Here is a 13,692-nt window from a genome sequence, read left to right as displayed (position 1 = left end):
CTGCAAATCAAACTTTTCCACATTTACTTGTGACTGTATGTGTGTGTGCTAGTGTGTGTGTGTGTGTTAGTGTTTGTATGTGTGTCTGGCTGCCATCATCATTGTCATCATCACCATGGGCGCTGGCTAGTATAGTAAGCATTCCAGACCCTTCTACTATGTCCGCTTTGTTCTCATCCTTTTCCTGCTTTGACATTGAATTTGTGTGTCATTTATCGTTCGCTTGTGTATGAGTGTGTGTGTATGTGTGAGTGCTTGTGGCTTACTCTAAACGTGCTTAGAACTTGCTTGAGTTGCCTTGCCGCGTCTACGTCTGCATCTTTGTCCCTTTCCCCTACCACCTCTCTCCCTACCTCTCTCCTTTGTCAACACAGCCCGCATAATTCAGCTTCAGCTTCAACTTCGTCTGCCAGACACACACACTCTCACACTCACACATCCTTAGTGCCACTTTGTGTGCGTGTGTGTGCGTGAGATTTGCTCTGCGTATGTGTGGCTTGCATTCTGCGGTTGCTCTCTGTTTATCTGCGATTGCCTCGCTACACTTCTCTCAGCCACTCTTTTGTCTTCTTCCTGAATAATTTTTGCACACATCTGAAATTGCTACAATGCTCAGCTTAAAGAGCTAATGGAATTTCAAGTGTATCAGTTACTGAATTCAACATATACATTTATTTAAATTTAATATTTCCTGCTTTAAAAATTATAATATTTTAAATAACATATGAACGTATCTTAACACTAAATCAATTATAATTTCTTCATATTCGAAAACATGTTTATATTTCTACTAAATATTGAACTGAATATTTAAATCGAAGTTTCCCTAACTGAACATTCAATCTGATTGTCCGTTGCTAACTCGCACATAGTCTCAGCCCATGACTGTAAATTTTTATTGCTTGAGGGAGAGAGGGGAAAGGACAATTTGTGTGGGGTGTCCAGGCTAGTGCCAACTCTGGCCAGTTTAGTGGACATTAAAATTGATGGCTTCATTTGAAGCATTTTGGCACAAATTCGACTGAGGCAATCAGCAAAAAGTATGCAATAAAAACGCGTCAGCTTCAGCTTCGTATTCGTATTCGTAATTCTCTGTTCGGCTTGATGCCAACCAAGTGCCTAGGTATACGCATAAAAATTTAATTTCTAATAATAATATTTTATGATGGCCGCTCGCTGCAATATAGCAGCTCACCAATACACACGCCCACACACCCTCACACACACACAAACACTGAGAGAGAGCAAGCAATTAGAGTAGCAACAAGCAGCACACAAAATGCATAAACGATTTTAATGGTCAATTTCGGGCACTTCTCTCGAGAGTGGTGAGAGAGAGATAGGAGGAGAAAGGAAGTAGGAGAAGGGCGTGGAGGGGTAAGCAGGGTTTTCCTGCTACTGCTGCTGCTGCTTCTGTTGTGGCCTGACAGAGAATTCAATTTGTTCGCTTGGCCGCTTGCTGTTGCCTCATAATTAAATCTTGGCTAGCTGCATGTCCCAGTCATTAAAGTAATATGTTTTTGGCTAATTACGACACACACACAAACACATTCACTTATACATGGGTATACACATACTCATAACTCAATTGCATGAGCGTATAGCATATACTTTTTGAAGGCATTTCATAACCCTTTTTGCAGTCTGTTGTCATACAATTAAAAACTAAGAAATACCCTGCAAACAGTTATTATAACTATTACTATTAGCTGCACTTTTATTTAAAAAAAAAACTAATGAAAAGCACTTTAATTGCACTTAACATATAATTCAATTTATTTTTGGTACGAGCTTAATAAGAAACAAGCAAGAAAGCTACTGTTGATTATGCTCGACTTTCAGATACTTTCATTTACAGTAAGAGCAAACCAGTGTGATTTTGCTTTATTTAAAATATACCAAACCAATCTAAAAATACTAAAACAATACTTAGGACTTAATTGGTTTATCGTAATTTATTCAAATTATATCAGGATTTTTGAACTAAATCAAGTGGAAACCTTTTTTTTGTCACATAAAATCATTTCTTAAATAACTTTCACAAAATTTCATCTCATCACAGGGTATTATTATGTCAACTCCAGTTTGAGCAGACCATTAATGTGCAGCTGACAATGTAACTGTTGCTTTTTAATTAATGGCAAATTATAAGAAATTAAATTGAATTTAAAGTTTGCCCAGCAGCTGCAGTGAAAGACATAGAGCAGCAACTGGAAACCGGCAAAAAACATTGCGCCTTTAAGCATGAATTTTTTTCTACACTTCCTCCTCTCCGCTCTTCGATGTACTTTGGAATTTAATTCATTTGTGTATAGGAGTGTATGTGTATGTGAGTGTGTGTGTGTGTGTTCGAATGAGCGAGCGAGCGAGCGTCTGCTTGCTTTTTGTGCATTAATTCCATTAAAAGCGCTTCGATAACATGTTTCACGCTTGGTCGCTTCCATGGCGTCGGCCCCTAAAAATATGCAATACAAACAATTTTTCATGCCGCAACGCCACCCCAGCAGTCAGTTTTTTTTACAGCACTATCTCTGTGCTCTTCTCCACCTCCCTTCCTCTCACTCACGTGCCTAGCACGTTGCAGAGGCACACGTTCTCAGCTCGCTTGAATTTTTATACAGCGCGAGAGAGAAAACAGCGCAAAAAAGTCAGCTGGCAGAGGCTGCATGTCTATACATGCACGATATGTGTGTGTTTGTGTGTGTGTGTGTGTTTGTGTGCTTATCGCTTCATATGTTATGTATAATAACATCACCTTCATCTGCTATTCATAGCATGTTCATCAATCAATTAATCGATACGCGCAATGCCAAACGAAATTGCTGGGAGTCTGACTCTGTGTATGTGTGAGTGTGTGTGGCAAATGGAAAAACTCCTGGCTCAGTTGAGTGGAAGGCGTTGTAATATTAATAAAATGAAATAAAATATATATAAATAACAAAACCGAAAACGAAAAAAATACATATTTTATTTGTATGCTAAAAATGACAAATGATGTGAGAAATACAGAAGTTGCAAATGATTGCAAAAATATAACGCAAAAGTGGCGGAAATTATTCGCAAATATTTTCTTAAAAATATTAAATCGAAACTTTGATATGAGTAAATAAGAGCAATAACTATCTTCTCTATAAATAAACATGATTTATTTATGAGTGAACTGCACAATATTTTACAGTTCAATGTTTTATTTTCCATTTCAAATAATATATTTGTGTTTTTATCCTTATATTTTTTCTCATTTTCCCTGCTGAATATTGTTCTACAACTACTATTTTTTATATTTGATTTTCGTGTCTTGGAAATGTTGTACATTTTGTGTATTTCTATTGTATTTATTTTGCCTTGCTCTTATTTTATTCTGTCTCTCTCGATATTTTTTGAGATTTCCTTGCCAAGTTGAACAAGCAATTAGACTATGCAAAAGTTGTGTTACTCTGTCTCTGTCTGTGTTTTTCTGTCTGCGCAATGACCAGCATGAAAAATATGTTGAAACATGAAAGCAAATTTCTTGGCTCAAAAGTCAAGCAATGCAAATTCGAGAGGGTGAGCGAGAGAGAGGGAGAAGGAAGGGAAACTGGACACAAAACAATGTCAATGTGACTGCTAAGCGTTCCCCATAGCACAATTAAATTGGACTGCCAAGTGGTGCAAGAACTGAGAATGGGAATGAGAAGCACTCTCACAACTCAACTCGGAGGACACTTCTCTGGGGAGACACCTTTATGAAGTTCGGGGGCACAAAAAACACACACAACGAACAGCACACAACTAACGATAAGCACTATGATTATGGCTGGTGGAGAAGGTGAGTGTCATTTATTTCTCACCTTCCAACACTGTATGTGTGTGTGCGTGTGTGTAAGGGGGGAGTGAACCACGCCCACAACAGGCAACTCAATTGTCCATCTGAATTCTGTTTTTTGTCGATTGCTGTTCGGTGTTCGTTCACACTCTAATGACACATGTGGTCTGTCGCTTGTCGTTTCGATGTCGTTGTTTTTGCTGCATACTTTAAGGCGCTTAACACGTCTTCCAACATTTCTTTGCTCAGCTGTCAGTTGTCTCTTCCACTGCTGCTGTTGCTGCTTTTACCTTTTTAGTTGTCTTGTCGCCAATGTTCTCTAAGCTTAAACGTGCTTTGCTTTTGATAGCGCTGATTACCACAAACACACACATACAGACACACCTCTACATACACATTCGCAGACAGACTTGGGGAATGGCAAATCGATCCATTTCAGTTTGATTTTGTACCGGCAACTACATAAACTGCTGTGATTTAGTTTGCCTGGTGCTTTAAGCACTTTTTATAGACTCTGTCTGGTCAATACATAATCAGAGATAAGTCTGCCGAGTCAGCCACAATAGCAAAGGTTGATTGAACTCGATGGAAAACAGGTGTTGGCATTTAATGCAAAAAAGTGAAGATTAAAGGACTGTGATTATTGCAACGATATTTGTGCTTAGCACTTGAAAATTTATGTTAAAAGAAACACATTAACACTCAGATTAGTGTTCTACTTTAACGAAGTTTGTGTGTCTGTTTATAATTATAAATAATAGTATTATATATACAAGAACTATTTAAAAAAAAATTTATAATTATTAATATACATAGCTAATTTTTTAAACAAATTATTTTGCCAATCGATGAAATTGCTAATTTTAAACTGAAGTGCTCAAAAGTTTTATGGCATCAAAAATTAAATTACAAATAAATGTAAATATATTTTATAAACTTTTGCATGTATATAACATATATATTATATTTCTTGAAATCTTTACTAACTACAGTTCCTTTTCAACTTGTCGTTCAGTACTTTAAAGCCATCTAAATTGAAAGTGAATAACTCTTAAAGTTCAACTACCAATTTCCACACAAAGTGCTCTAAATATCTGTCCCATTTGTGTAATGTGTACTTAACATTTCAAACAGTCTTAATTGCATAATATGCAAAACAAGAAAATAAAAAGAAAGTGAAAAGCTTACCAGTTGTGCTCATGATTGACTTAAGCCTTCTGCCTTATAAATTTGTGTTATTTCTGCTGTCATTATGTCAACCAAATGGAAGCAGTTTTCAGATGTGAATTTGTTTCGTCTAATGAAGGCCATCTGCAACTGAATACTTTGAGGGGTAACTATAAGCAGCTGTTGTCCTGTAAACCCTTTTTTGTGGCTTAGTAAACCGAGTGTGAACACACAGCGAATTGTTGCCAAAAAACATTCAGCAAGAATGTAACCCAAAATTGTCCTTCACTTGTGTCCCAAAGTACAACATCTTTTGGCATTCACAAGCATGTCTCTAGCGACCAGAAATTTATAATCCCTGGCAGAAACTTATAGTTGCTTTTTAGGCCTTTTAAATTATGCAAACTGCTTTTGTCACACACAGAGAGCGAGCGAGTGAACGAGTCTTGCTAAACACATGGCGCTAGGCTGCGCCTGATGTGTTGTCCATTGCCCCAGAAGCATACAAAATATCTTATTACCGGCACTTAAAAGCAACACTAAATTTTAATGTGACAAAGCACCGAAAAATACCAGACGACAGTGCACAGAAAGAGGAGAGAGTAAGAGGGAGAGGAGGAGGAGGTTTTAGAGGGCTTGTAGTTGGGTTCTAGGCGCAACCATAATTTAATTTAATTACAGGCAGCAGCAGTTGCTAAGCATAGGTTCAATAAAGTCGTCAGTTAACACACAGCCCCATCCTCCTCTCTCTTCCCTTCTCCTTACTATTTAGTCAAAAGCGGCTACACAAAATTCGTGTCGCAGCGCAAAACGTTTGGGGGTGGCACCCACTCATTCATTATGAATGTGGTTTCGGGGCTTTGAGTGGCTCGCCTACTTCAGACTACAACTTGACTTTGGCTCGCAGACACATACACATATTCGTATTCATAATAAACTGCCACAAATCTCAGACATGCAAACAATTTTGAAAATTTGCCCGCTTTCTCGGGGACTCTCCCAAAAGTGCATGACCCTCAAATGTCCTTAAGCTGTCAAAAATAAGTGTCAAAAGTGGGCAGCCTGTCATCCCGATGGCAGCGTCAGCGTCGAGAATAACAACGAAATAATAAAAATGAAAATGAACAAAAATAAAGTAAAACATAAACACAAATTTTTATATTGTTACTTTTTCATCTCTCTCCCACTCTCCGCTCTCACTCTCTCACAACACAATGAAAAATTCGCAGTCAGCCAGGCAGCTTCTGCCTGCTCCTGGCATGTCCTTTAAGTGGCCGTTTCGGCTGCTGGCCACGCGCGCGCCTACAGAGAAAAAAACCAACAGAAAAAACAGCAGCCGCCATATTGAAATTATGTAAACGGCTGTCGAGAGCACCGGAAACTGCGTGGCGTTTGCTCTGTCTCCCCCTTGGAAATATTCCCTTCCTTCCTTCTCTCCTGGCTGGCATAACTATACACAATATTTTGTGCTTTTCTTCTCGCCGCTGCCACCTGCTGTGCCTCTCCTTTCGGTTCTCTCCAGATCTGTCTGGCTCGCAGCTGGGCTCCACTTCATTTGCATTCATTCCGTTTGCATATTTTTAGAGTGTGTTCTCCATCGGCGCTTGTTTATCAAAAATTAAAGGTTAATTTTGCCTCCACAGTCGTTGCGCTGTCATTTAATTAGCCACCTCTCCCCCCCCGCTAGGTGGTAAGCAAGAAGCAAATGCGCTGAGTTACATAAATTTGGGAAGCTGCCTTGATTTCCAAAAACTGGCAGTGAGTAATCATCAGTTTGCCCTTGCTCTTTGCTCGGTATTTATACCCGCTACCCATAGGCTAGAAGGGTATTATAATTTTGTGCAGATCCCATAAATTAGTTGTTGTAGGTCTCAGCTGCTTTGGTTGACAATCTGGTATATTTTGAGAATAAAATGCATTTGCGATTGACAGTTTTAATGACTTGCTCAAAAATTTGATTGCGAACAGAGAAAAATTGTAAAAGTTAAATAGGAAACAATTTTATATGGTATATTTGGAGCGTAATAGTAGATCGATATGTCAAATACAGCCTATGGTATATTTTAGTATTTTTTAAACTATTAATTTGCTAAAGCGATATCTAAATGTTATCGATATCAAGTACATCCTTTGTTATATTTAAGTATTCTTTTGGTATATTAATTTGGTATATTAGTATACTAGCTACATCCTCCGGTATAATTTGGTACTGCGCACTGCGTTGCCATTATTGAAAATGGATAGCGGGTATTTCACAGTCGAGCATATTTGACTTCTTAGTTGCTGTTTTTTTTTTTTACTTTTTTCCATATTTATCACTGCTTCAAAACTCACACTCTACGTGGGCGTGACCTCACGTACTGCCCCAGAGAGGAGGAAGAAAGGAGGAAAGCAGGAGGTTTTTTTTTTATTTGCTGCTATGCTTTATTTGTAGTCTACTTTTTGGGGCATGAATTTTAATTAGTTGTATGCTCATTTAGATTGGCGCTCGTTGTGTTTACGTGTTGTTGGATTTACACAGTTTTTGATTTGATTCTGTTGCACGGCAAGAGTAGGAAGTGGGGAAGTAATAAGATAAAAATAAGAGAGAAGTGAAACAGTTGCAAGCAATTTATCGAAGCTAGAAACATTTAAAGTTTCGCATTTGAAAATGTTTAAATATTTGTGTATTATATTTGGCAGCAACTATTGATCCAATTTCTAATGCAATTTCGCAAAATTCGGGCAATAATTTCATTTATTTGTTTGCTTCAAATAATCTATTTAACTGCAGCAAACTATTGCCAATACTTTTAGCAATTAGTCAACAATATTTTCATAATAAAATTAAAAATTCTATCGCATTGATATTTGAAAATTTGCACCTAAAATTGAATTTATTTATCCAACGTATTTGCAACTAAATCATTGTTTGCTTTGCTTTTCGTATTTACTCTAAAAATATCAATAATTCTTGTTGAAGATTTTTATTCGTAATTCTATTTAAATGTTTTTTTTCTGCAGTTCCTGTTAAACCAATTGAATTGTAACTTTATTAATTTAAGCATTTCGTGTCGACACCTAAAAGTCAGTTCGTTTTAGAATTTTTTTGAGGTCGTATTTTTAGCGGCACTTGAGCCTGACATTTGGCACGATAATTCTCGGTATACAAATAAATGACACCCACACACACAAAGGGAAGACGCAACTTTGTGTATAAATAAAACTCTTTTGTTATCTTTAAGCGACCAGTTTGTACTTTTGTTGTCAAAGCAAATGACGCCCAAGACTTTGTTGGCCAATTTGATGTCTCTTTAAGCAAATGAATAGGCCAAGTTATTTTCGTTGTCTTTCGTTTGTTTTTAAATTATCAACTCGCTTTTTCTTTTGGAGTTTTGCTGCTGCTGTTCCTGCTATCTCTCAGTCCGAGAGCAAGCAATTTACTCGCACATATATCATATGAAGTTGCTGCTCGCTTCTTCTCCCTCTTATTATTTTCCCTGCTTTGTCTTACGCTTTTCCCCCTTCGGTGCGTATAATTAATCTAGCAGGGGAACGTCTAGCTGCTGCCTAGTTATTAATTTGTTGCCTCGGCTTCTTTTTCTACTTCTTTTGCGTTTGCACAAAACTCGTTTGCTGGCTTCACGCAATGTACGCAACGCACTTGTCAAGATTTATTTCAATTTGCTACGCACTCACACACTCACACACCCACATACACATACTCGCTAAATGACTCTTATCAAAACACTCACACATACAGAGAGAAAGCGAAGCATGTGGGCAACAAGTCAGCAAAGAACGTGCAAAAGTTGCTAGGCATCGGACTACGTGGCGTATACTTGATGCTGCCCTTCTTCCAGCTTTACTTTTGCCTCGCTTTCTTTCATTTTTTCCGCAATGTAGGCAAGTTTTCGCTCGAAGAAAAATGAGACACAAAAGTGCTGTGTAAATGTGTGAAATTAATACACACACACACACACACCCGCACACACTCATGAATCTGTCGCAGCTGTGTGCTCTAGCGCAAAAGTTTTTGGGTCTATAAAATATACGTTATTATTGCATTAGGCCAAGTCCAAAGCGAAATAAAAATGGAATTTATGCCTCTTTATACACACAAACACACATTTCTCCTCCCCTCAAATTGATAAACAACACACACACAACAACAACAAGAACAACTTATTTAGTTTGCTTTAGTCGACGTGGCAAGTGTTCAAATTTATGAGTTTTGCGGCAGCAACAGTTGGCATTAACCCCTCACTCTCTCTAGCTTGCTTTATTAACCCCACAATGCCTTGTTTTATGGTAGCAAACGTTACAACTTGTTACCACTTCATTGCGACGTTGTTTTTCGTTGCTGCTTCTGCTCGATAATTACATTTGGAAACTCGTTTGCTTGTGACGCTTCGTTGGCCATTCGCTGCCATCAAACTGCATCAAACTGTCAAAGAGGGTTAACGAAAACGGGGGCAGCACGGGTGCAAAGGGGCAACTCATTTGCCAAAAGTTGCAAGTTCATGTGGCAACTTGTAGGTCAGTTCCACACACTCAAACAAACAGCTGCCACTTGAAGCGTAACGCGGCAATTGCAACCGAAAGAAGACATTTCTCTCCTTTTCAGTTATTCTCGTTGTTATTTCTGTTCGCTTTCGTTGTTGTTGCAGCCTTCTGTTCCCGTTCGTTCCGCTCGAGCGCCATCTGTGGGTCGTTTGCTGTACCGGGAGGGGCGATGCTTTCAAGCTGATAGAAGCTACTCTCTATAACACTCGCTCTACTATATACGATTACGATGCGAGGAGCACTTGACCCTAGCAGACTGCAATGTGGCTTTTTCGCTGTAGATAAATGTTTGAATTCTTGCCAAGTTGCCACAACAAACTCATGAGCAGAAGGTGGAAGAGGGGACGAGGAAGGGCAGCAAGCTGTTTTCTAGGGTGTTGCCATGGCATTTGCAACTGCTAAAATGAGTGTGAGATTTGCAAATTTATGCATTAAGCTGCTTACGTTGTTTCTCAATTGTTCGATAAACGAAATTAGCAATTTCGCATTACAAACAGATCGATACAAAAGGTTGAGGCAAGGAAATAATTATTTTAAAGAAATATTCACAGATTGCAGATATTTACAAATGTGAGCTTATGTTCTTAGCCTGCAAATTTTTAGGCATTTGTCTATGAATATCTTGTCTTTGATTCTCGAAAAGCAAATATTCTAGGTAAACACCACAACTTCTTAAGAATATTGCCTCCATGGTTGAAAGACACTTTGCTTATATAATATGTGAAGTTTCTATAATTGTTGAATACCCTAAAGCTTCTTAGGACTTCTTTGAATGCAGTCATCACTTTAATAAAAAAAAAACTAATTACCTATAGAAATTGTATCTCCAAATATTTGTTGCTTTTCTAATGTGCCATAAATTAAAAATAAATCAGGACTATTTTAGAGCTATGAGAACCCCGTCTTTCAATTGGATGTTGCTTACTTTTATTATGCACGGGAATTTTATTAAATACTTAAATTCTTAAACTCAAAAAAATATATGCGACTTTAATGTGTTAGACAGACAGACTGACAGTCAATGCCAATGCCAATCACCTCATAACAGCAAACATAACATCTTCATATCACTTAAAAGTTATTTTGCCCTTCAACCCTTTTGGGTGCTTAGCATAAATATCAAATTTACTCACTCACTACCCAGAGTGGAGGATACACATAAGATTAGCTTGTTTAGCTGTTGAAAAAACATACCTGAAAAGATACAGAAAATAATATGCCATTAGTTAAATAGACTCAAATTTCCACTTTCATTTCCATTTCGATATTAGTTTGTGCAGGACAATCCATTATTTTCAATATACCCCACACCGAAAGTAAACTAGAATGAAACGAAGAGAGAGAGAGAGAGAGAGAGAGAAACCCTTTTTGGCTAAGCAAAAAACCCAACTCAATTGCATAGCTACTTCAATCAATCAACGCTGACATTGAGCAGCTGCTGGGCAAGCCAAAGGGACACGCCCCCAAGCGGAACTCAATTACACTGTGATACACAAAAAACGAGGGGAGAAGGCGAAAAAAACAACAAAATACAAACGGATAACTAACGAGACCCGGCGATGGTGACACAGTTTAAAACCTAAACATGCTCAAAGCTAAAGTGTAATTACGTCCGAAAAGCATTATTATAACATGTGGGAGAGAAACAAAGAGCGAAGAGTGAGGGAAGAAAGTAATGGAAAGGGGAAACGTGAGACGGCAGTCAAATGTGCCGCCAACATGCGAAAATTTATTTATGCACAAGGTCTTGGCGAACTACACGAAACATAAAGCGAAAACAGAAGTCAGAAAGCAGACGACAGGACGAACGGAAATGTGGGAGGATAAAACAGAACAGCAGCAGCTGAAGAAGAAGAAGAAGACGAAGTAGAAGGAAACGGTGAAAAAACAGCGGGGGGAATGTCATCGCAAGTAGAAAAGCGAAACAGAAACAGGACGAGAAACAGGACCTACATTCCGTGTTAGCTTTTGCGTTTGTTGCTTTCTTTGCTTTCTTCCATTTCTCTTTTCTTTTTTGTGCCAACACTTTATTCAAAAGCAAAGGTCAAATAGAACGGATGCCACCGCTGAGAGGGATGGAAATGGGGTTGGGACACGACAGTTTCGGACTTCGGACTGGGGATTGCTTAGGTCAGAGACAGGTGAATGGGAATGTGTTCTGTTGTTGTCCTCTGGCTGTGACATAATTTTGAACTACACTTTCAGCTTTTTTTGGCTTTCGGGTTTATCTGTAAACACATTTGCTAGACGGTTAGTTTTGGCTGCTGCTGTTGCTGAGGAGCGAGCATTCCCACCTGACACATCATAATGAAGCAATGAAGCAAATGTTAGAATGGGATTTTTAATGGAATTTGTGGTTATCGTGTCGTTTGTTTTATTTATGGCCCATACAAGGACGAGACTCGAAACACATTCGGGTTGAGAAATTCTCATTATTGTTATGGCCCATTGCTGTTGTCATTACCTTAAACGTTGATGAAGGTCTACTTCCCTTTCCCTTCTCTCCTTCTTTTGTCTAGTCTAGATAACAACTGCGATCTTTGTATATTTTTCAATCAATTTTTTCTTTTGTGGGGGGCTTTTGCGGCAGACCAAAATTGAAATTGTTATGTAAATGTAAATTCAATTTGAAATTAATAATGAATTAGGGTTAAAGTTGATGTTGCTGATGGAACTGGGAGATGAGAGCTGGGGCTTTCATTGGGGGCTTAAGGGACAATCAGTGTTTTCGGGCTTGGGGCAGCGAAATAAGTTGACAAGTAATGAGAAAAGTTTCGACCAAGAAAGAGCAAAGACTACAAGGGTTAACGACTATATATAGAGTCTTTTGTAACGTAGTAAATATTGAGTGTTCTATTTTAAGAAGGAAGCATCACATGAAATTGGAAATTGATGCGTAAATGTGAAGATAAAATCAAACAATTTTATAATGTAAGAAGCTATATTGTAACATTCTTCAGGAAAACATAAAACAGTATTGTAATTAAAGCAAAACATTGAAAAAATATAATACACATATACAAATAAAATACACACATTTATAAATTTTATTTCTTTTCCACTTAAATTAAAATATTTGAAATGCATCTTATTTTCTGGTTAATTAAAATATTTAATTAGCCATAAAAAATATATATAATAATAGTCAAGCTTCTGCTGTTGATCCATTAAGCAATCAACAGCTTAACTATAAGGAGCCAAAGCTTGTTGCTTGCAGAAATTAAACTCCATCAACTTCTTAAACCAAGAGAAGAAGCAGCAGAAGCGCTGAGAAGGGTGAAGATATCAAATGGAGGGGAAGAGTAAGAATAACTACAACAAAAGAACTACAAACTGGCTAACAATCCAAACAGAAGCAGCAGCAGCAGCAGAAGCAACAATAACAAAGCGCAAACTGAGCAACAACAGGAACTCTTGTGGTGCTTGTTGTATGTATGTGTTGGCAAAGGGTTAAGGGGGCTAAGCGGGGTTAAGGATACAGGCAATATTCTCGCACAAAGTGGAGAAAAAAACTTGTTTTTATAGTCGGCAAAGGTAAAGTGAAAGAGTTGGAGAGTGTGTAGACTTTAGAGAGGGCAAAAGGGTTTAAAAAAAAACTGGAAGAAGAGAAGAGAAACTTACTCGAACCGCGGCACTTAATTCGCTTCCCTATCAAAACAGCGACACAGACACAGAGTAGAGCAGAGTCACCACGCTCTCTCTCTCTGAATCCTCTAAAGCTTTTGTTGCCCCCACCCTCAACTTGCTTGCCACACGTCTGAAGTGAGCTGCTGCCGTTACCGTCGCTTCTTTGTGTGGTCCAAAAAAGTTTTTTAATAAAAATATTAAATTTGCATATGTTGCTTCCAGACGCCGGCTTCGAACTCCAACTCGCAACTCGCAAACTCAGAGGCCAGACATTTTGGGGTTGCCTTTGGTTACCTGTGGCAGGAACTGCTTTTGCCGCCGGAAGTGGTAACCAGTCGACAGACCCCGAGAGAGAAAGAGAGAGAGAGACACAGACTGTTAGGAAGAGGCTTGAGTGGAGCTGCGGCAAGTGCGTTTTTATTGCCAGCCTAGCCTAGAATTCAGCACTTTCTTCTCTTTCCTCGCGTTCTTCAACGTTTTGTTGTTGCTGCTGTCCCAGACATTTATGACGCATGTGGCATGAGTTGCATGATGGAAGCAGCAGGAGA

At 38.4% G+C, this 13,692-nt stretch overlaps 1 protein-coding gene and 1 long non-coding RNA gene across 14 annotated transcripts in view; one reads left to right on the top strand and one right to left on the bottom strand.

The window, feature by feature from the left end:
* LOC117569553 (hemicentin-1) overlaps positions 1-13,692 on the bottom strand; it is a 232,156-nt gene that overhangs the window by 42,758 nt on the left and 175,706 nt on the right. The window lies entirely within an intron of this gene.
* LOC127565698 (uncharacterized) lies at positions 3,257-11,077 on the top strand. The gene is made up of 2 exons (XR_007955036.1): positions 3,257-3,808; positions 10,789-11,077. It is a non-coding gene; the product is annotated as an uncharacterized LOC127565698 (long non-coding RNA).

This window comes from Drosophila albomicans, chromosome 3, assembly GCF_009650485.2.
Source record: "Drosophila albomicans strain 15112-1751.03 chromosome 3, ASM965048v2, whole genome shotgun sequence".
NCBI classification, from domain to species: domain Eukaryota; kingdom Metazoa; phylum Arthropoda; class Insecta; order Diptera; family Drosophilidae; genus Drosophila; species Drosophila albomicans.
Note: the sequence above shows the minus strand (reverse complement) of the source record. Positions and strands in the feature narration are given on the sequence as shown.